Source organism: Schistocerca nitens, chromosome 6 (genome assembly GCF_023898315.1).
Source record: "Schistocerca nitens isolate TAMUIC-IGC-003100 chromosome 6, iqSchNite1.1, whole genome shotgun sequence".
NCBI lineage: Eukaryota > Metazoa > Arthropoda > Insecta > Orthoptera > Acrididae > Schistocerca > Schistocerca nitens.
This window is the reverse complement of record NC_064619.1, coordinates 115,528,199-115,545,595: the sequence shown is the minus strand read 5'-3', so window position 1 is coordinate 115,545,595 and position 17,397 is coordinate 115,528,199. Positions and strand designations below refer to the sequence as shown.

The window sequence follows — 17,397 nt, the reverse complement described above, 5'->3', positions numbered from 1 at the left end:
TTGTTAGAGATACACAGCTAGCGTGACAATTTGGCTGTGTTTGAGTGATGCCACAGAGCCTTATACACATTCAGCCAAGTGACACTGTAGGTAAAAACATGGCCCTACACAGACGTTCTACTCTTTTCCTATTTATTCGTCATGTGTGCACTGCAGTAGAGCGACGCCCACTACAAAAGACGTATTCTTTACATTCAATTTCAGCGTATACGTCGCGACTGCCATATGACAGGGCCTGTCTCTCGATGTCGATTTGTATTTGGTGTCTCTTAAGTGTCGATCTGCAGTGGGCCGCTGTTGGCCGAGAGACGTGCAGTCGCCTTACATGAAGCCCCATGGGCAACGCCAGTGCCACTGTGGACAACAGCATACTGTAGCCAGAGAGAGGAGCCGAAAGGCGCATTTCGCAGTCGAGCCACGCTATCCCACAAGCTGTGCACTAGGACAGGATTGTGCAGACCGCAAACTTCTGGTGGCCCGACGCTCGTCGTCGATCGTAAGGGCGAAACAGTCAAGAGATTTGGAAAACGGCAATGTGGACACCCCCTGCAGCAGCTGTGTGCCAAATCCGATATCTGGTCGAGGGCTGCAAGATTCAGTATGATGAAGTGACAATTCGGGGATAGCTCACAAACGCTAAGCTGCCGCCTTCTTAGCTCAGTGGTAGAGCACTGGTCTCGTAAACCAGGGGTCGTGAGTTCGAACCTCACAGAAGGCATTCATTTTTTTAACCTTCCTGCAAGGAGCGGAGCTATCTCGAGCAGCATCTAACACATGGCAGTACACTGAATGAAAGGGATGTTCTACAGCCTATGAAAAGTATTCTACTGGCCTCAGAGGTTTTCTGAATGCATAGGCACAACAGTGGTTTGTATGCATTTTGTAGTATAATGTCATGCTTGGCGATGTCATTCGTGTACGAGCCTCGCTACAGTGTGCATGCACGTTATCCATGTGAAGAGGCGCAAGCAGATGCTACCATTCTGCGAGATTCCTGCAGAAGGTATACGAATTGCGTTGATATACAGAGCACAAGTGAGCCAAATTCAAGGCCTCCGTGGCGCAATCGGCTAGCGCGTTCGGCTGTTAACCGAAAGGTTGGTGGTTCGAGCCCACCCGGGGGCGAAATCGTTTTAACCGGCACCGAGGTGAGGACATACGTCAACTTTGTTAGAGATACACAGCTAGCGTGACAATTTGGCTGTGTTTGAGTGATGCCACAGAGCCTTATACACATTCAGCCAAGTGACACTGTAGGTAAAAACATGGCCCTACACAGACGTTCTACTCTTTTCCTATTTATTCGTCATGTGTGCACTGCAGTAGAGCGACGCCCACTACAAAAGACGTATTCTTTACATTCAATTTCAGCGTATACGTCGCGACTGCCATATGACAGGGCCTGTCTCTCGATGTCGATTTGTATTTGGTGTCTCTTAAGTGTCGATCTGCAGTGGGCCGCTGTTGGCCGAGAGACGTGCAGTCGCCTTACATGAAGCCCCATGGGCAACGCCAGTGCCACTGTGGACAACAGCATACTGTAGCCAGAGAGAGGAGCCGAAAGGCGCATTTCGCAGTCGAGCCACGCTATCCCACAAGCTGTGCACTAGGACAGGATTGTGCAGACCGCAAACTTCTGGTGGCCCGACGCTCGTCGTCGATCGTAAGGGCGAAACAGTCAAGAGATTTGGAAAACGGCAATGTGGACACCCCCTGCAGCAGCTGTGTGCCAAATCCGATATCTGGTCGAGGGCTGCAAGATTCAGTATGATGAAGTGACAATTCGGGGATAGCTCACAAACGCTAAGCTGCCGCCTTCTTAGCTCAGTGGTAGAGCACTGGTCTCGTAAACCAGGGGTCGTGAGTTCGAACCTCACAGAAGGCATTCATTTTTTTAACCTTCCTGCAAGGAGCGGAGCTATCTCGAGCAGCATCTAACACATGGCAGTACACTGAATGAAAGGGATGTTCTACAGCCTATGAAAAGTATTCTACTGGCCTCAGAGGTTTTCTGAATGCATAGGCACAACAGTGGTTTGTATGCATTTTGTAGTATAATGTCATGCTTGGCGATGTCATTCGTGTACGAGCCTCGCTACAGTGTGCATGCACGTTATCCATGTGAAGAGGCGCAAGCAGATGCTACCATTCTGCGAGATTCCTGCAGAAGGTATACGAATTGCGTTGATATACAGAGCACAAGTGAGCCAAATTCAAGGCCTCCGTGGCGCAATCGGCTAGCGCGTTCGGCTGTTAACCGAAAGGTTGGTGGTTCGAGCCCACCCGGGGGCGAAATCGTTTTAACCGGCACCGAGGTGAGGACATACGTCAACTTTGTTAGAGATACACAGCTAGCGTGACAATTTGGCTGTGTTTGAGTGATGCCACAGAGCCTTATACACATTCAGCCAAGTGACACTGTAGGTAAAAACATGGCCCTACACAGACGTTCTACTCTTTTCCTATTTATTCGTCATGTGTGCACTGCAGTAGAGCGACGCCCACTACAAAAGACGTATTCTTTACATTCAATTTCAGCGTATACGTCGCGACTGCCATATGACAGGGCCTGTCTCTCGATGTCGATTTGTATTTGGTGTCTCTTAAGTGTCGATCTGCAGTGGGCCGCTGTTGGCCGAGAGACGTGCAGTCGCCTTACATGAAGCCCCATGGGCAACGCCAGTGCCACTGTGGACAACAGCATACTGTAGCCAGAGAGAGGAGCCGAAAGGCGCATTTCGCAGTCGAGCCACGCTATCCCACAAGCTGTGCACTAGGACAGGATTGTGCAGACCGCAAACTTCTGGTGGCCCGACGCTCGTCGTCGATCGTAAGGGCGAAACAGTCAAGAGATTTGGAAAACGGCAATGTGGACACCCCCTGCAGCAGCTGTGTGCCAAATCCGATATCTGGTCGAGGGCTGCAAGATTCAGTATGATGAAGTGACAATTCGGGGATAGCTCACAAACGCTAAGCTGCCGCCTTCTTAGCTCAGTGGTAGAGCACTGGTCTCGTAAACCAGGGGTCGTGAGTTCGAACCTCACAGAAGGCATTCATTTTTTTAACCTTCCTGCAAGGAGCGGAGCTATCTCGAGCAGCATCTAACACATGGCAGTACACTGAATGAAAGGGATGTTCTACAGCCTATGAAAAGTATTCTACTGGCCTCAGAGGTTTTCTGAATGCATAGGCACAACAGTGGTTTGTATGCATTTTGTAGTATAATGTCATGCTTGGCGATGTCATTCGTGTACGAGCCTCGCTACAGTGTGCATGCACGTTATCCATGTGAAGAGGCGCAAGCAGATGCTACCATTCTGCGAGATTCCTGCAGAAGGTATACGAATTGCGTTGATATACAGAGCACAAGTGAGCCAAATTCAAGGCCTCCGTGGCGCAATCGGCTAGCGCGTTCGGCTGTTAACCGAAAGGTTGGTGGTTCGAGCCCACCCGGGGGCGAAATCGTTTTAACCGGCACCGAGGTGAGGACATACGTCAACTTTGTTAGAGATACACAGCTAGCGTGACAATTTGGCTGTGTTTGAGTGATGCCACAGAGCCTTATACACATTCAGCCAAGTGACACTGTAGGTAAAAACATGGCCCTACACAGACGTTCTACTCTTTTCCTATTTATTCGTCATGTGTGCACTGCAGTAGAGCGACGCCCACTACAAAAGACGTATTCTTTACATTCAATTTCAGCGTATACGTCGCGACTGCCATATGACAGGGCCTGTCTCTCGATGTCGATTTGTATTTGGTGTCTCTTAAGTGTCGATCTGCAGTGGGCCGCTGTTGGCCGAGAGACGTGCAGTCGCCTTACATGAAGCCCCATGGGCAACGCCAGTGCCACTGTGGACAACAGCATACTGTAGCCAGAGAGAGGAGCCGAAAGGCGCATTTCGCAGTCGAGCCACGCTATCCCACAAGCTGTGCACTAGGACAGGATTGTGCAGACCGCAAACTTCTGGTGGCCCGACGCTCGTCGTCGATCGTAAGGGCGAAACAGTCAAGAGATTTGGAAAACGGCAATGTGGACACCCCCTGCAGCAGCTGTGTGCCAAATCCGATATCTGGTCGAGGGCTGCAAGATTCAGTATGATGAAGTGACAATTCGGGGATAGCTCACAAACGCTAAGCTGCCGCCTTCTTAGCTCAGTGGTAGAGCACTGGTCTCGTAAACCAGGGGTCGTGAGTTCGAACCTCACAGAAGGCATTCATTTTTTTAACCTTCCTGCAAGGAGCGGAGCTATCTCGAGCAGCATCTAACACATGGCAGTACACTGAATGAAAGGGATGTTCTACAGCCTATGAAAAGTATTCTACTGGCCTCAGAGGTTTTCTGAATGCATAGGCACAACAGTGGTTTGTATGCATTTTGTAGTATAATGTCATGCTTGGCGATGTCATTCGTGTACGAGCCTCGCTACAGTGTGCATGCACGTTATCCATGTGAAGAGGCGCAAGCAGATGCTACCATTCTGCGAGATTCCTGCAGAAGGTATACGAATTGCGTTGATATACAGAGCACAAGTGAGCCAAATTCAAGGCCTCCGTGGCGCAATCGGCTAGCGCGTTCGGCTGTTAACCGAAAGGTTGGTGGTTCGAGCCCACCCGGGGGCGAAATCGTTTTAACCGGCACCGAGGTGAGGACATACGTCAACTTTGTTAGAGATACACAGCTAGCGTGACAATTTGGCTGTGTTTGAGTGATGCCACAGAGCCTTATACACATTCAGCCAAGTGACACTGTAGGTAAAAACATGGCCCTACACAGACGTTCTACTCTTTTCCTATTTATTCGTCATGTGTGCACTGCAGTAGAGCGACGCCCACTACAAAAGACGTATTCTTTACATTCAATTTCAGCGTATACGTCGCGACTGCCATATGACAGGGCCTGTCTCTCGATGTCGATTTGTATTTGGTGTCTCTTAAGTGTCGATCTGCAGTGGGCCGCTGTTGGCCGAGAGACGTGCAGTCGCCTTACATGAAGCCCCATGGGCAACGCCAGTGCCACTGTGGACAACAGCATACTGTAGCCAGAGAGAGGAGCCGAAAGGCGCATTTCGCAGTCGAGCCACGCTATCCCACAAGCTGTGCACTAGGACAGGATTGTGCAGACCGCAAACTTCTGGTGGCCCGACGCTCGTCGTCGATCGTAAGGGCGAAACAGTCAAGAGATTTGGAAAACGGCAATGTGGACACCCCCTGCAGCAGCTGTGTGCCAAATCCGATATCTGGTCGAGGGCTGCAAGATTCAGTATGATGAAGTGACAATTCGGGGATAGCTCACAAACGCTAAGCTGCCGCCTTCTTAGCTCAGTGGTAGAGCACTGGTCTCGTAAACCAGGGGTCGTGAGTTCGAACCTCACAGAAGGCATTCATTTTTTTAACCTTCCTGCAAGGAGCGGAGCTATCTCGAGCAGCATCTAACACATGGCAGTACACTGAATGAAAGGGATGTTCTACAGCCTATGAAAAGTATTCTACTGGCCTCAGAGGTTTTCTGAATGCATAGGCACAACAGTGGTTTGTATGCATTTTGTAGTATAATGTCATGCTTGGCGATGTCATTCGTGTACGAGCCTCGCTACAGTGTGCATGCACGTTATCCATGTGAAGAGGCGCAAGCAGATGCTACCATTCTGCGAGATTCCTGCAGAAGGTATACGAATTGCGTTGATATACAGAGCACAAGTGAGCCAAATTCAAGGCCTCCGTGGCGCAATCGGCTAGCGCGTTCGGCTGTTAACCGAAAGGTTGGTGGTTCGAGCCCACCCGGGGGCGAAATCGTTTTAACCGGCACCGAGGTGAGGACATACGTCAACTTTGTTAGAGATACACAGCTAGCGTGACAATTTGGCTGTGTTTGAGTGATGCCACAGAGCCTTATACACATTCAGCCAAGTGACACTGTAGGTAAAAACATGGCCCTACACAGACGTTCTACTCTTTTCCTATTTATTCGTCATGTGTGCACTGCAGTAGAGCGACGCCCACTACAAAAGACGTATTCTTTACATTCAATTTCAGCGTATACGTCGCGACTGCCATATGACAGGGCCTGTCTCTCGATGTCGATTTGTATTTGGTGTCTCTTAAGTGTCGATCTGCAGTGGGCCGCTGTTGGCCGAGAGACGTGCAGTCGCCTTACATGAAGCCCCATGGGCAACGCCAGTGCCACTGTGGACAACAGCATACTGTAGCCAGAGAGAGGAGCCGAAAGGCGCATTTCGCAGTCGAGCCACGCTATCCCACAAGCTGTGCACTAGGACAGGATTGTGCAGACCGCAAACTTCTGGTGGCCCGACGCTCGTCGTCGATCGTAAGGGCGAAACAGTCAAGAGATTTGGAAAACGGCAATGTGGACACCCCCTGCAGCAGCTGTGTGCCAAATCCGATATCTGGTCGAGGGCTGCAAGATTCAGTATGATGAAGTGACAATTCGGGGATAGCTCACAAACGCTAAGCTGCCGCCTTCTTAGCTCAGTGGTAGAGCACTGGTCTCGTAAACCAGGGGTCGTGAGTTCGAACCTCACAGAAGGCATTCATTTTTTTAACCTTCCTGCAAGGAGCGGAGCTATCTCGAGCAGCATCTAACACATGGCAGTACACTGAATGAAAGGGATGTTCTACAGCCTATGAAAAGTATTCTACTGGCCTCAGAGGTTTTCTGAATGCATAGGCACAACAGTGGTTTGTATGCATTTTGTAGTATAATGTCATGCTTGGCGATGTCATTCGTGTACGAGCCTCGCTACAGTGTGCATGCACGTTATCCATGTGAAGAGGCGCAAGCAGATGCTACCATTCTGCGAGATTCCTGCAGAAGGTATACGAATTGCGTTGATATACAGAGCACAAGTGAGCCAAATTCAAGGCCTCCGTGGCGCAATCGGCTAGCGCGTTCGGCTGTTAACCGAAAGGTTGGTGGTTCGAGCCCACCCGGGGGCGAAATCGTTTTAACCGGCACCGAGGTGAGGACATACGTCAACTTTGTTAGAGATACACAGCTAGCGTGACAATTTGGCTGTGTTTGAGTGATGCCACAGAGCCTTATACACATTCATCCAAGTGACACTGTAGGTAAAAACATGGCCCTACACAGACGTTCTACTCTTTTCCTATTTATTCGTCATGTGTGCACTGCAGTAGAGCGACGCCCACTACAAAAGACGTATTCTTTACATTCAATTTCAGCGTATACGTCGCGACTGCCATATGACAGGGCCTGTCTCTCGATGTCGATTTGTATTTGGTGTCTCTTAAGTGTCGATCTGCAGTGGGCCGCTGTTGGCCGAGAGACGTGCAGTCGCCTTACATGAAGCCCCATGGGCAACGCCAGTGCCACTGTGGACAACAGCATACTGTAGCCAGAGAGAGGAGCCGAAAGGCGCATTTCGCAGTCGAGCCACGCTATCCCACAAGCTGTGCACTAGGACAGGATTGTGCAGACCGCAAACTTCTGGTGGCCCGACGCTCGTCGTCGATCGTAAGGGCGAAACAGTCAAGAGATTTGGAAAACGGCAATGTGGACACCCCCTGCAGCAGCTGTGTGCCAAATCCGATATCTGGTCGAGGGCTGCAAGATTCAGTATGATGAAGTGACAATTCGGGGATAGCTCACAAACGCTAAGCTGCCGCCTTCTTAGCTCAGTGGTAGAGCACTGGTCTCGTAAACCAGGGGTCGTGAGTTCGAACCTCACAGAAGGCATTCATTTTTTTAACCTTCCTGCAAGGAGCGGAGCTATCTCGAGCAGCATCTAACACATGGCAGTACACTGAATGAAAGGGATGTTCTACAGCCTATGAAAAGTATTCTACTGGCCTCAGAGGTTTTCTGAATGCATAGGCACAACAGTGGTTTGTATGCATTTTGTAGTATAATGTCATGCTTGGCGATGTCATTCGTGTACGAGCCTCGCTACAGTGTGCATGCACGTTATCCATGTGAAGAGGCGCAAGCAGATGCTACCATTCTGCGAGATTCCTGCAGAAGGTATACGAATTGCGTTGATATACAGAGCACAAGTGAGCCAAATTCAAGGCCTCCGTGGCGCAATCGGCTAGCGCGTTCGGCTGTTAACCGAAAGGTTGGTGGTTCGAGCCCACCCGGGGGCGAAATCGTTTTAACCGGCACCGAGGTGAGGACATACGTCAACTTTGTTAGAGATACACAGCTAGCGTGACAATTTGGCTGTGTTTGAGTGATGCCACAGAGCCTTATACACATTCAGCCAAGTGACACTGTAGGTAAAAACATGGCCCTACACAGACGTTCTACTCTTTTCCTATTTATTCGTCATGTGTGCACTGCAGTAGAGCGACGCCCACTACAAAAGACGTATTCTTTACATTCAATTTCAGCGTATACGTCGCGACTGCCATATGACAGGGCCTGTCTCTCGATGTCGATTTGTATTTGGTGTCTCTTAAGTGTCGATCTGCAGTGGGCCGCTGTTGGCCGAGAGACGTGCAGTCGCCTTACATGAAGCCCCATGGGCAACGCCAGTGCCACTGTGGACAACAGCATACTGTAGCCAGAGAGAGGAGCCGAAAGGCGCATTTCGCAGTCGAGCCACGCTATCCCACAAGCTGTGCACTAGGACAGGATTGTGCAGACCGCAAACTTCTGGTGGCCCGACGCTCGTCGTCGATCGTAAGGGCGAAACAGTCAAGAGATTTGGAAAACGGCAATGTGGACACCCCCTGCAGCAGCTGTGTGCCAAATCCGATATCTGGTCGAGGGCTGCAAGATTCAGTATGATGAAGTGACAATTCGGGGATAGCTCACAAACGCTAAGCTGCCGCCTTCTTAGCTCAGTGGTAGAGCACTGGTCTCGTAAACCAGGGGTCGTGAGTTCGAACCTCACAGAAGGCATTCATTTTTTTAACCTTCCTGCAAGGAGCGGAGCTATCTCGAGCAGCATCTAACACATGGCAGTACACTGAATGAAAGGGATGTTCTACAGCCTATGAAAAGTATTCTACTGGCCTCAGAGGTTTTCTGAATGCATAGGCACAACAGTGGTTTGTATGCATTTTGTAGTATAATGTCATGCTTGGCGATGTCATTCGTGTACGAGCCTCGCTACAGTGTGCATGCACGTTATCCATGTGAAGAGGCGCAAGCAGATGCTACCATTCTGCGAGATTCCTGCAGAAGGTATACGAATTGCGTTGATATACAGAGCACAAGTGAGCCAAATTCAAGGCCTCCGTGGCGCAATCGGCTAGCGCGTTCGGCTGTTAACCGAAAGGTTGGTGGTTCGAGCCCACCCGGGGGCGAAATCGTTTTAACCGGCACCGAGGTGAGGACATACGTCAACTTTGTTAGAGATACACAGCTAGCGTGACAATTTGGCTGTGTTTGAGTGATGCCACAGAGCCTTATACACATTCAGCCAAGTGACACTGTAGGTAAAAACATGGCCCTACACAGACGTTCTACTCTTTTCCTATTTATTCGTCATGTGTGCACTGCAGTAGAGCGACGCCCACTACAAAAGACGTATTCTTTACATTCAATTTCAGCGTATACGTCGCGACTGCCATATGACAGGGCCTGTCTCTCGATGTCGATTTGTATTTGGTGTCTCTTAAGTGTCGATCTGCAGTGGGCCGCTGTTGGCCGAGAGACGTGCAGTCGCCTTACATGAAGCCCCATGGGCAACGCCAGTGCCACTGTGGACAACAGCATACTGTAGCCAGAGAGAGGAGCCGAAAGGCGCATTTCGCAGTCGAGCCACGCTATCCCACAAGCTGTGCACTAGGACAGGATTGTGCAGACCGCAAACTTCTGGTGGCCCGACGCTCGTCGTCGATCGTAAGGGCGAAACAGTCAAGAGATTTGGAAAACGGCAATGTGGACACCCCCTGCAGCAGCTGTGTGCCAAATCCGATATCTGGTCGAGGGCTGCAAGATTCAGTATGATGAAGTGACAATTCGGGGATAGCTCACAAACGCTAAGCTGCCGCCTTCTTAGCTCAGTGGTAGAGCACTGGTCTCGTAAACCAGGGGTCGTGAGTTCGAACCTCACAGAAGGCATTCATTTTTTTAACCTTCCTGCAAGGAGCGGAGCTATCTCGAGCAGCATCTAACACATGGCAGTACACTGAATGAAAGGGATGTTCTACAGCCTATGAAAAGTATTCTACTGGCCTCAGAGGTTTTCTGAATGCATAGGCACAACAGTGGTTTGTATGCATTTTGTAGTATAATGTCATGCTTGGCGATGTCATTCGTGTACGAGCCTCGCTACAGTGTGCATGCACGTTATCCATGTGAAGAGGCGCAAGCAGATGCTACCATTCTGCGAGATTCCTGCAGAAGGTATACGAATTGCGTTGATATACAGAGCACAAGTGAGCCAAATTCAAGGCCTCCGTGGCGCAATCGGCTAGCGCGTTCGGCTGTTAACCGAAAGGTTGGTGGTTCGAGCCCACCCGGGGGCGAAATCGTTTTAACCGGCACCGAGGTGAGGACATACGTCAACTTTGTTAGAGATACACAGCTAGCGTGACAATTTGGCTGTGTTTGAGTGATGCCACAGAGCCTTATACACATTCAGCCAAGTGACACTGTAGGTAAAAACATGGCCCTACACAGACGTTCTACTCTTTTCCTATTTATTCGTCATGTGTGCACTGCAGTAGAGCGACGCCCACTACAAAAGACGTATTCTTTACATTCAATTTCAGCGTATACGTCGCGACTGCCATATGACAGGGCCTGTCTCTCGATGTCGATTTGTATTTGGTGTCTCTTAAGTGTCGATCTGCAGTGGGCCGCTGTTGGCCGAGAGACGTGCAGTCGCCTTACATGAAGCCCCATGGGCAACGCCAGTGCCACTGTGGACAACAGCATACTGTAGCCAGAGAGAGGAGCCGAAAGGCGCATTTCGCAGTCGAGCCACGCTATCCCACAAGCTGTGCACTAGGACAGGATTGTGCAGACCGCAAACTTCTGGTGGCCCGACGCTCGTCGTCGATCGTAAGGGCGAAACAGTCAAGAGATTTGGAAAACGGCAATGTGGACACCCCCTGCAGCAGCTGTGTGCCAAATCCGATATCTGGTCGAGGGCTGCAAGATTCAGTATGATGAAGTGACAATTCGGGGATAGCTCACAAACGCTAAGCTGCCGCCTTCTTAGCTCAGTGGTAGAGCACTGGTCTCGTAAACCAGGGGTCGTGAGTTCGAACCTCACAGAAGGCATTCATTTTTTTAACCTTCCTGCAAGGAGCGGAGCTATCTCGAGCAGCATCTAACACATGGCAGTACACTGAATGAAAGGGATGTTCTACAGCCTATGAAAAGTATTCTACTGGCCTCAGAGGTTTTCTGAATGCATAGGCACAACAGTGGTTTGTATGCATTTTGTAGTATAATGTCATGCTTGGCGATGTCATTCGTGTACGAGCCTCGCTACAGTGTGCATGCACGTTATCCATGTGAAGAGGCGCAAGCAGATGCTACCATTCTGCGAGATTCCTGCAGAAGGTATACGAATTGCGTTGATATACAGAGCACAAGTGAGCCAAATTCAAGGCCTCCGTGGCGCAATCGGCTAGCGCGTTCGGCTGTTAACCGAAAGGTTGGTGGTTCGAGCCCACCCGGGGGCGAAATCGTTTTAACCGGCACCGAGGTGAGGACATACGTCAACTTTGTTAGAGATACACAGCTAGCGTGACAATTTGGCTGTGTTTGAGTGATGCCACAGAGCCTTATACACATTCAGCCAAGTGACACTGTAGGTAAAAACATGGCCCTACACAGACGTTCTACTCTTTTCCTATTTATTCGTCATGTGTGCACTGCAGTAGAGCGACGCCCACTACAAAAGACGTATTCTTTACATTCAATTTCAGCGTATACGTCGCGACTGCCATATGACAGGGCCTGTCTCTCGATGTCGATTTGTATTTGGTGTCTCTTAAGTGTCGATCTGCAGTGGGCCGCTGTTGGCCGAGAGACGTGCAGTCGCCTTACATGAAGCCCCATGGGCAACGCCAGTGCCACTGTGGACAACAGCATACTGTAGCCAGAGAGAGGAGCCGAAAGGCGCATTTCGCAGTCGAGCCACGCTATCCCACAAGCTGTGCACTAGGACAGGATTGTGCAGACCGCAAACTTCTGGTGGCCCGACGCTCGTCGTCGATCGTAAGGGCGAAACAGTCAAGAGATTTGGAAAACGGCAATGTGGACACCCCCTGCAGCAGCTGTGTGCCAAATCCGATATCTGGTCGAGGGCTGCAAGATTCAGTATGATGAAGTGACAATTCGGGGATAGCTCACAAACGCTAAGCTGCCGCCTTCTTAGCTCAGTGGTAGAGCACTGGTCTCGTAAACCAGGGGTCGTGAGTTCGAACCTCACAGAAGGCATTCATTTTTTTAACCTTCCTGCAAGGAGCGGAGCTATCTCGAGCAGCATCTAACACATGGCAGTACACTGAATGAAAGGGATGTTCTACAGCCTATGAAAAGTATTCTACTGGCCTCAGAGGTTTTCTGAATGCATAGGCACAACAGTGGTTTGTATGCATTTTGTAGTATAATGTCATGCTTGGCGATGTCATTCGTGTACGAGCCTCGCTACAGTGTGCATGCACGTTATCCATGTGAAGAGGCGCAAGCAGATGCTACCATTCTGCGAGATTCCTGCAGAAGGTATACGAATTGCGTTGATATACAGAGCACAAGTGAGCCAAATTCAAGGCCTCCGTGGCGCAATCGGCTAGCGCGTTCGGCTGTTAACCGAAAGGTTGGTGGTTCGAGCCCACCCGGGGGCGAAATCGTTTTAACCGGCACCGAGGTGAGGACATACGTCAACTTTGTTAGAGATACACAGCTAGCGTGACAATTTGGCTGTGTTTGAGTGATGCCACAGAGCCTTATACACATTCAGCCAAGTGACACTGTAGGTAAAAACATGGCCCTACACAGACGTTCTACTCTTTTCCTATTTATTCGTCATGTGTGCACTGCAGTAGAGCGACGCCCACTACAAAAGACGTATTCTTTACATTCAATTTCAGCGTATACGTCGCGACTGCCATATGACAGGGCCTGTCTCTCGATGTCGATTTGTATTTGGTGTCTCTTAAGTGTCGATCTGCAGTGGGCCGCTGTTGGCCGAGAGACGTGCAGTCGCCTTACATGAAGCCCCATGGGCAACGCCAGTGCCACTGTGGACAACAGCATACTGTAGCCAGAGAGAGGAGCCGAAAGGCGCATTTCGCAGTCGAGCCACGCTATCCCACAAGCTGTGCACTAGGACAGGATTGTGCAGACCGCAAACTTCTGGTGGCCCGACGCTCGTCGTCGATCGTAAGGGCGAAACAGTCAAGAGATTTGGAAAACGGCAATGTGGACACCCCCTGCAGCAGCTGTGTGCCAAATCCGATATCTGGTCGAGGGCTGCAAGATTCAGTATGATGAAGTGACAATTCGGGGATAGCTCACAAACGCTAAGCTGCCGCCTTCTTAGCTCAGTGGTAGAGCACTGGTCTCGTAAACCAGGGGTCGTGAGTTCGAACCTCACAGAAGGCATTCATTTTTTTAACCTTCCTGCAAGGAGCGGAGCTATCTCGAGCAGCATCTAACACATGGCAGTACACTGAATGAAAGGGATGTTCTACAGCCTATGAAAAGTATTCTACTGGCCTCAGAGGTTTTCTGAATGCATAGGCACAACAGTGGTTTGTATGCATTTTGTAGTATAATGTCATGCTTGGCGATGTCATTCGTGTACGAGCCTCGCTACAGTGTGCATGCACGTTATCCATGTGAAGAGGCGCAAGCAGATGCTACCATTCTGCGAGATTCCTGCAGAAGGTATACGAATTGCGTTGATATACAGAGCACAAGTGAGCCAAATTCAAGGCCTCCGTGGCGCAATCGGCTAGCGCGTTCGGCTGTTAACCGAAAGGTTGGTGGTTCGAGCCCACCCGGGGGCGAAATCGTTTTAACCGGCACCGAGGTGAGGACATACGTCAACTTTGTTAGAGATACACAGCTAGCGTGACAATTTGGCTGTGTTTGAGTGATGCCACAGAGCCTTATACACATTCAGCCAAGTGACACTGTAGGTAAAAACATGGCCCTACACAGACGTTCTACTCTTTTCCTATTTATTCGTCATGTGTGCACTGCAGTAGAGCGACGCCCACTACAAAAGACGTATTCTTTACATTCAATTTCAGCGTATACGTCGCGACTGCCATATGACAGGCCTGTCTCTCGATGTCGATTTGTATTTGGTGTCTCTTAAGTGTCGATCCTGCAGTGGGCCGCTGTTGGCCGAGAGACGTGCAGTCGCCTTACATGAAGCCCCATGGGCAACGCCAGTGCCACTGTGGACAACAGCATACTGTAGCCAGAGAGAGGAGCCGAAAGGCGCATTTCGCAGTCGAGCCACGCTATCCCACAAGCTGTGCACTAGGACAGGATTGTGCAGACCGCAAACTTCTGGTGGCCCGACGCTCGTCGTCGATCGTAAGGGCGAAACAGTCAAGAGATTTGGAAAACGGCAATGTGGACACCCCCTGCAGCAGCTGTGTGCCAAATCCGATATCTGGTCGAGGGCTGCAAGATTCAGTATGATGAAGTGACAATTCGGGGATAGCTCAACAAACGCTAAGCTGCCGCCTTCTTAGCTCAGTGCGTAGAGCACTGGTCTCGTAAACCAGGGGTCGTGAGTTCGAACCTCACAGAAGGCATTCATTTTTTTAACCTTCCTGCAAGGAGCGGAGCTATCTCGAGCAGCATCTAACACATGGCAGTACACTGAATGAAAGGGATGTTCTACAGCCTATGAAAAGTATTCTTGGCCTCAGAGGTTTTCTGAATGCATAGGCACAACAGTGGTTTGTATGCATTTTGTAGTATAATGTCATGCTTGGCGATGTCATTCGTGTACGAGCCTCGCTACAGTGTGCATGCACGTTATCCATGTGAAGAGGCGCAAGCAGATGCTACCATTCTGCGAGATTCCTGCAGAAGGTATACGAATTGCGTTGATATACAGAGCACAAGTGAGCCAAATTCAAGGCCTCCGTGGCGCAATCGGCTAGCGCGTTCGGCTGTTAACCGAAAGGTTGGTGGTTCGAGCCCACCCGGGGGCGAAATCGTTTTAACCGGCACCGAGGTGAGGACATACGTCAACTTTGTTAGAGATACACAGCTAGCGTGACAATTTGGCTGTGTTTGAGTGATGCCACAGAGCCTTATACACATTCAGCCAAGTGACACTGTAGGTAAAAACATGGCCCTACACAGACGTTCTACTCTTTTCCTATTTATTCGTCATGTGTGCACTGCAGTAGAGCGACGCCCACTACAAAAGACGTATTCTTTACATTCAATTTCAGCGTATACGTCGCGACTGCCATATGACAGGGCCTGTCTCTCGATGTCGATTTGTATTTGGTGTCTCTTAAGTGTCGATCTGCAGTGGGCCGCTGTTGGCCGAGAGACGTGCAGTCGCCTTACATGAAGCCCCATGGGCAACGCCAGTGCCACTGTGGACAACAGCATACTGTAGCCAGAGAGAGGAGCCGAAAGGCGCATTTCGCAGTCGAGCCACGCTATCCCACAAGCTGTGCACTAGGACAGGATTGTGCAGACCGCAAACTTCTGGTGGCCCGACGCTCGTCGTCGATCGTAAGGGCGAAACAGTCAAGAGATTTGGAAAACGGCAATGTGGACACCCCCTGCAGCAGCTGTGTGCCAAATCCGATATCTGGTCGAGGGCTGCAAGATTCAGTATGATGAAGTGACAATTCGGGGATAGCTCACAAACGCTAAGCTGCCGCCTTCTTAGCTCAGTGGTAGAGCACTGGTCTCGTAAACCAGGGGTCGTGAGTTCGAACCTCACAGAAGGCATTCATTTTTTTAACCTTCCTGCAAGGAGCGGAGCTATCTCGAGCAGCATCTAACACATGGCAGTACACTGAATGAAAGGGATGTTCTACAGCCTATGAAAAGTATTCTACTGGCCTCAGAGGTTTTCTGAATGCATAGGCACAACAGTGGTTTGTATGCATTTTGTAGTATAATGTCATGCTTGGCGATGTCATTCGTGTACGAGCCTCGCTACAGTGTGCATGCACGTTATCCATGTGAAGAGGCGCAAGCAGATGCTACCATTCTGCGAGATTCCTGCAGAAGGTATACGAATTGCGTTGATATACAGAGCACAAGTGAGCCAAATTCAAGGCCTCCGTGGCGCAATCGGCTAGCGCGTTCGGCTGTTAACCGAAAGGTTGGTGGTTCGAGCCCACCCGGGGGCGAAATCGTTTTAACCGGCACCGAGGTGAGGACATACGTCAACTTTGTTAGAGATACACAGCTAGCGTGACAATTTGGCTGTGTTTGAGTGATGCCACAGAGCCTTATACACATTCAGCCAAGTGACACTGTAGGTAAAAACATGGCCCTACACAGACGTTCTACTCTTTTCCTATTTATTCGTCATATGTGTGCACTGCAGTAGAGCGACGCCCACTACAAAAGACGTATTCTTTACATTCAATTTCAGCGTATACGTCGCGACTGCCATATGACAGGGCCTGTCTCTCGATGTCGATTTGTATTTGGTGTCTCTTAAGTGTCGATCTGCAGTGGGCCGCTGTTGGCCGAGAGACGTGCAGTCGCCTTACATGAAGCCCCATGGGCAACGCCAGTGCCACTGTGGACAACAGCATACTGTAGCCAGAGAGAGGAGCCGAAAGGCGCATTTCGCAGTCGAGCCACGCTATCCCACAAGCTGTGCACTAGGACAGGATTGTTGCAGACCGCAAACTTCTGGTGGCCCGACGCTCGTCGTCGATCGTAAGGGCGAAACAGTCAAGAGATTTGGAAACGGCAATGTGGACACCCCCTGCAGCAGCTGTGTGCCAAATCCGATATCTGGTCGAGGGCTGCAAGATTCAGTATGATGAAGTGACAATTCGGGGATAGCTCACAAACGCTAAGCTGCCGCCTTCTTAGCTCAGTGGTAGAGCACTGGTCTCGTAAACCAGGGGTCGTGAGTTCGAACCTCACAGAAGGCATTCATTTTTTTAACCTTCCTGCAAGGAGCGGAGCTATCTCGAGCAGCATCTAACACATGGCAGTACACTGAATGAAAGGGATGTTCTACAGCCTATGAAAAGTATTCTACTGGCCTCAGAGGTTTTCTGAATGCATAGGCACAACAGTGGTTTGTATGCATTTTGTAGTATAATGTCATGCTTGGCGATGTCATTCGTGTACGAGCCTCGCTACAGTGTGCATGCACGTTATCCATGTGAAGAGGCGCAAGCAGATGCTACCATTCTGCGAGATTCCTGCAGAAGGTATACGAATTGCGTTGATATACAGAGCACAAGTGAGCCAAATTCAAGGCCTCC

General features: G+C 50.1%; 28 non-coding genes across 28 annotated transcripts; all 28 read left to right on the top strand.

Annotated features, from left to right (window-relative positions):
* The first annotated feature begins 646 nt into the window (after positions 1-646).
* Trnat-cgu (transfer RNA threonine (anticodon CGU)) lies at positions 647-718 on the top strand. The gene has a single exon. It is a non-coding gene; the product is annotated as a tRNA-Thr (tRNA).
* A 333-nt stretch (positions 719-1,051) lies between these two features.
* Trnan-guu (transfer RNA asparagine (anticodon GUU)) lies at positions 1,052-1,125 on the top strand. Its single transcript has one exon. It is a non-coding gene; the product is annotated as a tRNA-Asn (tRNA).
* Positions 1,126-1,813: 688 nt separating this feature from the next.
* Trnat-cgu (transfer RNA threonine (anticodon CGU)) lies at positions 1,814-1,885 on the top strand. Its single transcript has one exon. It is a non-coding gene; the product is annotated as a tRNA-Thr (tRNA).
* A 333-nt stretch (positions 1,886-2,218) lies between these two features.
* Trnan-guu (transfer RNA asparagine (anticodon GUU)) lies at positions 2,219-2,292 on the top strand. Its single transcript has one exon. It is a non-coding gene; the product is annotated as a tRNA-Asn (tRNA).
* A 688-nt stretch (positions 2,293-2,980) lies between these two features.
* Positions 2,981-3,052, top strand: Trnat-cgu (transfer RNA threonine (anticodon CGU)). Its single transcript has one exon. It is a non-coding gene; the product is annotated as a tRNA-Thr (tRNA).
* Positions 3,053-3,385: 333 nt separating this feature from the next.
* Positions 3,386-3,459, top strand: Trnan-guu (transfer RNA asparagine (anticodon GUU)). The gene has a single exon. It is a non-coding gene; the product is annotated as a tRNA-Asn (tRNA).
* Positions 3,460-4,147: 688 nt separating this feature from the next.
* On the top strand, positions 4,148-4,219 carry Trnat-cgu (transfer RNA threonine (anticodon CGU)). The gene has a single exon. It is a non-coding gene; the product is annotated as a tRNA-Thr (tRNA).
* Positions 4,220-4,552: 333 nt separating this feature from the next.
* Positions 4,553-4,626, top strand: Trnan-guu (transfer RNA asparagine (anticodon GUU)). Its single transcript has one exon. It is a non-coding gene; the product is annotated as a tRNA-Asn (tRNA).
* Positions 4,627-5,314: 688 nt separating this feature from the next.
* On the top strand, positions 5,315-5,386 carry Trnat-cgu (transfer RNA threonine (anticodon CGU)). The gene has a single exon. It is a non-coding gene; the product is annotated as a tRNA-Thr (tRNA).
* Positions 5,387-5,719: 333 nt separating this feature from the next.
* Trnan-guu (transfer RNA asparagine (anticodon GUU)) lies at positions 5,720-5,793 on the top strand. The gene has a single exon. It is a non-coding gene; the product is annotated as a tRNA-Asn (tRNA).
* Positions 5,794-6,481: 688 nt separating this feature from the next.
* On the top strand, positions 6,482-6,553 carry Trnat-cgu (transfer RNA threonine (anticodon CGU)). Its single transcript has one exon. It is a non-coding gene; the product is annotated as a tRNA-Thr (tRNA).
* Positions 6,554-6,886: 333 nt separating this feature from the next.
* Positions 6,887-6,960, top strand: Trnan-guu (transfer RNA asparagine (anticodon GUU)). Its single transcript has one exon. It is a non-coding gene; the product is annotated as a tRNA-Asn (tRNA).
* A 688-nt stretch (positions 6,961-7,648) lies between these two features.
* Positions 7,649-7,720, top strand: Trnat-cgu (transfer RNA threonine (anticodon CGU)). Its single transcript has one exon. It is a non-coding gene; the product is annotated as a tRNA-Thr (tRNA).
* A 333-nt stretch (positions 7,721-8,053) lies between these two features.
* On the top strand, positions 8,054-8,127 carry Trnan-guu (transfer RNA asparagine (anticodon GUU)). The gene has a single exon. It is a non-coding gene; the product is annotated as a tRNA-Asn (tRNA).
* Positions 8,128-8,815: 688 nt separating this feature from the next.
* Trnat-cgu (transfer RNA threonine (anticodon CGU)) lies at positions 8,816-8,887 on the top strand. The gene has a single exon. It is a non-coding gene; the product is annotated as a tRNA-Thr (tRNA).
* Positions 8,888-9,220: 333 nt separating this feature from the next.
* Positions 9,221-9,294, top strand: Trnan-guu (transfer RNA asparagine (anticodon GUU)). Its single transcript has one exon. It is a non-coding gene; the product is annotated as a tRNA-Asn (tRNA).
* Positions 9,295-9,982: 688 nt separating this feature from the next.
* Positions 9,983-10,054, top strand: Trnat-cgu (transfer RNA threonine (anticodon CGU)). The gene has a single exon. It is a non-coding gene; the product is annotated as a tRNA-Thr (tRNA).
* A 333-nt stretch (positions 10,055-10,387) lies between these two features.
* Trnan-guu (transfer RNA asparagine (anticodon GUU)) lies at positions 10,388-10,461 on the top strand. The gene has a single exon. It is a non-coding gene; the product is annotated as a tRNA-Asn (tRNA).
* A 688-nt stretch (positions 10,462-11,149) lies between these two features.
* Positions 11,150-11,221, top strand: Trnat-cgu (transfer RNA threonine (anticodon CGU)). Its single transcript has one exon. It is a non-coding gene; the product is annotated as a tRNA-Thr (tRNA).
* A 333-nt stretch (positions 11,222-11,554) lies between these two features.
* On the top strand, positions 11,555-11,628 carry Trnan-guu (transfer RNA asparagine (anticodon GUU)). Its single transcript has one exon. It is a non-coding gene; the product is annotated as a tRNA-Asn (tRNA).
* Positions 11,629-12,316: 688 nt separating this feature from the next.
* Trnat-cgu (transfer RNA threonine (anticodon CGU)) lies at positions 12,317-12,388 on the top strand. The gene has a single exon. It is a non-coding gene; the product is annotated as a tRNA-Thr (tRNA).
* Positions 12,389-12,721: 333 nt separating this feature from the next.
* Trnan-guu (transfer RNA asparagine (anticodon GUU)) lies at positions 12,722-12,795 on the top strand. Its single transcript has one exon. It is a non-coding gene; the product is annotated as a tRNA-Asn (tRNA).
* Positions 12,796-13,483: 688 nt separating this feature from the next.
* Positions 13,484-13,555, top strand: Trnat-cgu (transfer RNA threonine (anticodon CGU)). The gene has a single exon. It is a non-coding gene; the product is annotated as a tRNA-Thr (tRNA).
* Positions 13,556-13,888: 333 nt separating this feature from the next.
* Positions 13,889-13,962, top strand: Trnan-guu (transfer RNA asparagine (anticodon GUU)). The gene has a single exon. It is a non-coding gene; the product is annotated as a tRNA-Asn (tRNA).
* Positions 13,963-14,651: 689 nt separating this feature from the next.
* Positions 14,652-14,724, top strand: Trnat-cgu (transfer RNA threonine (anticodon CGU)). Its single transcript has one exon. It is a non-coding gene; the product is annotated as a tRNA-Thr (tRNA).
* Positions 14,725-15,055: 331 nt separating this feature from the next.
* Positions 15,056-15,129, top strand: Trnan-guu (transfer RNA asparagine (anticodon GUU)). Its single transcript has one exon. It is a non-coding gene; the product is annotated as a tRNA-Asn (tRNA).
* A 688-nt stretch (positions 15,130-15,817) lies between these two features.
* On the top strand, positions 15,818-15,889 carry Trnat-cgu (transfer RNA threonine (anticodon CGU)). Its single transcript has one exon. It is a non-coding gene; the product is annotated as a tRNA-Thr (tRNA).
* Positions 15,890-16,222: 333 nt separating this feature from the next.
* On the top strand, positions 16,223-16,296 carry Trnan-guu (transfer RNA asparagine (anticodon GUU)). The gene has a single exon. It is a non-coding gene; the product is annotated as a tRNA-Asn (tRNA).
* The last annotated feature ends 1,101 nt before the right edge of the window (positions 16,297-17,397 follow it).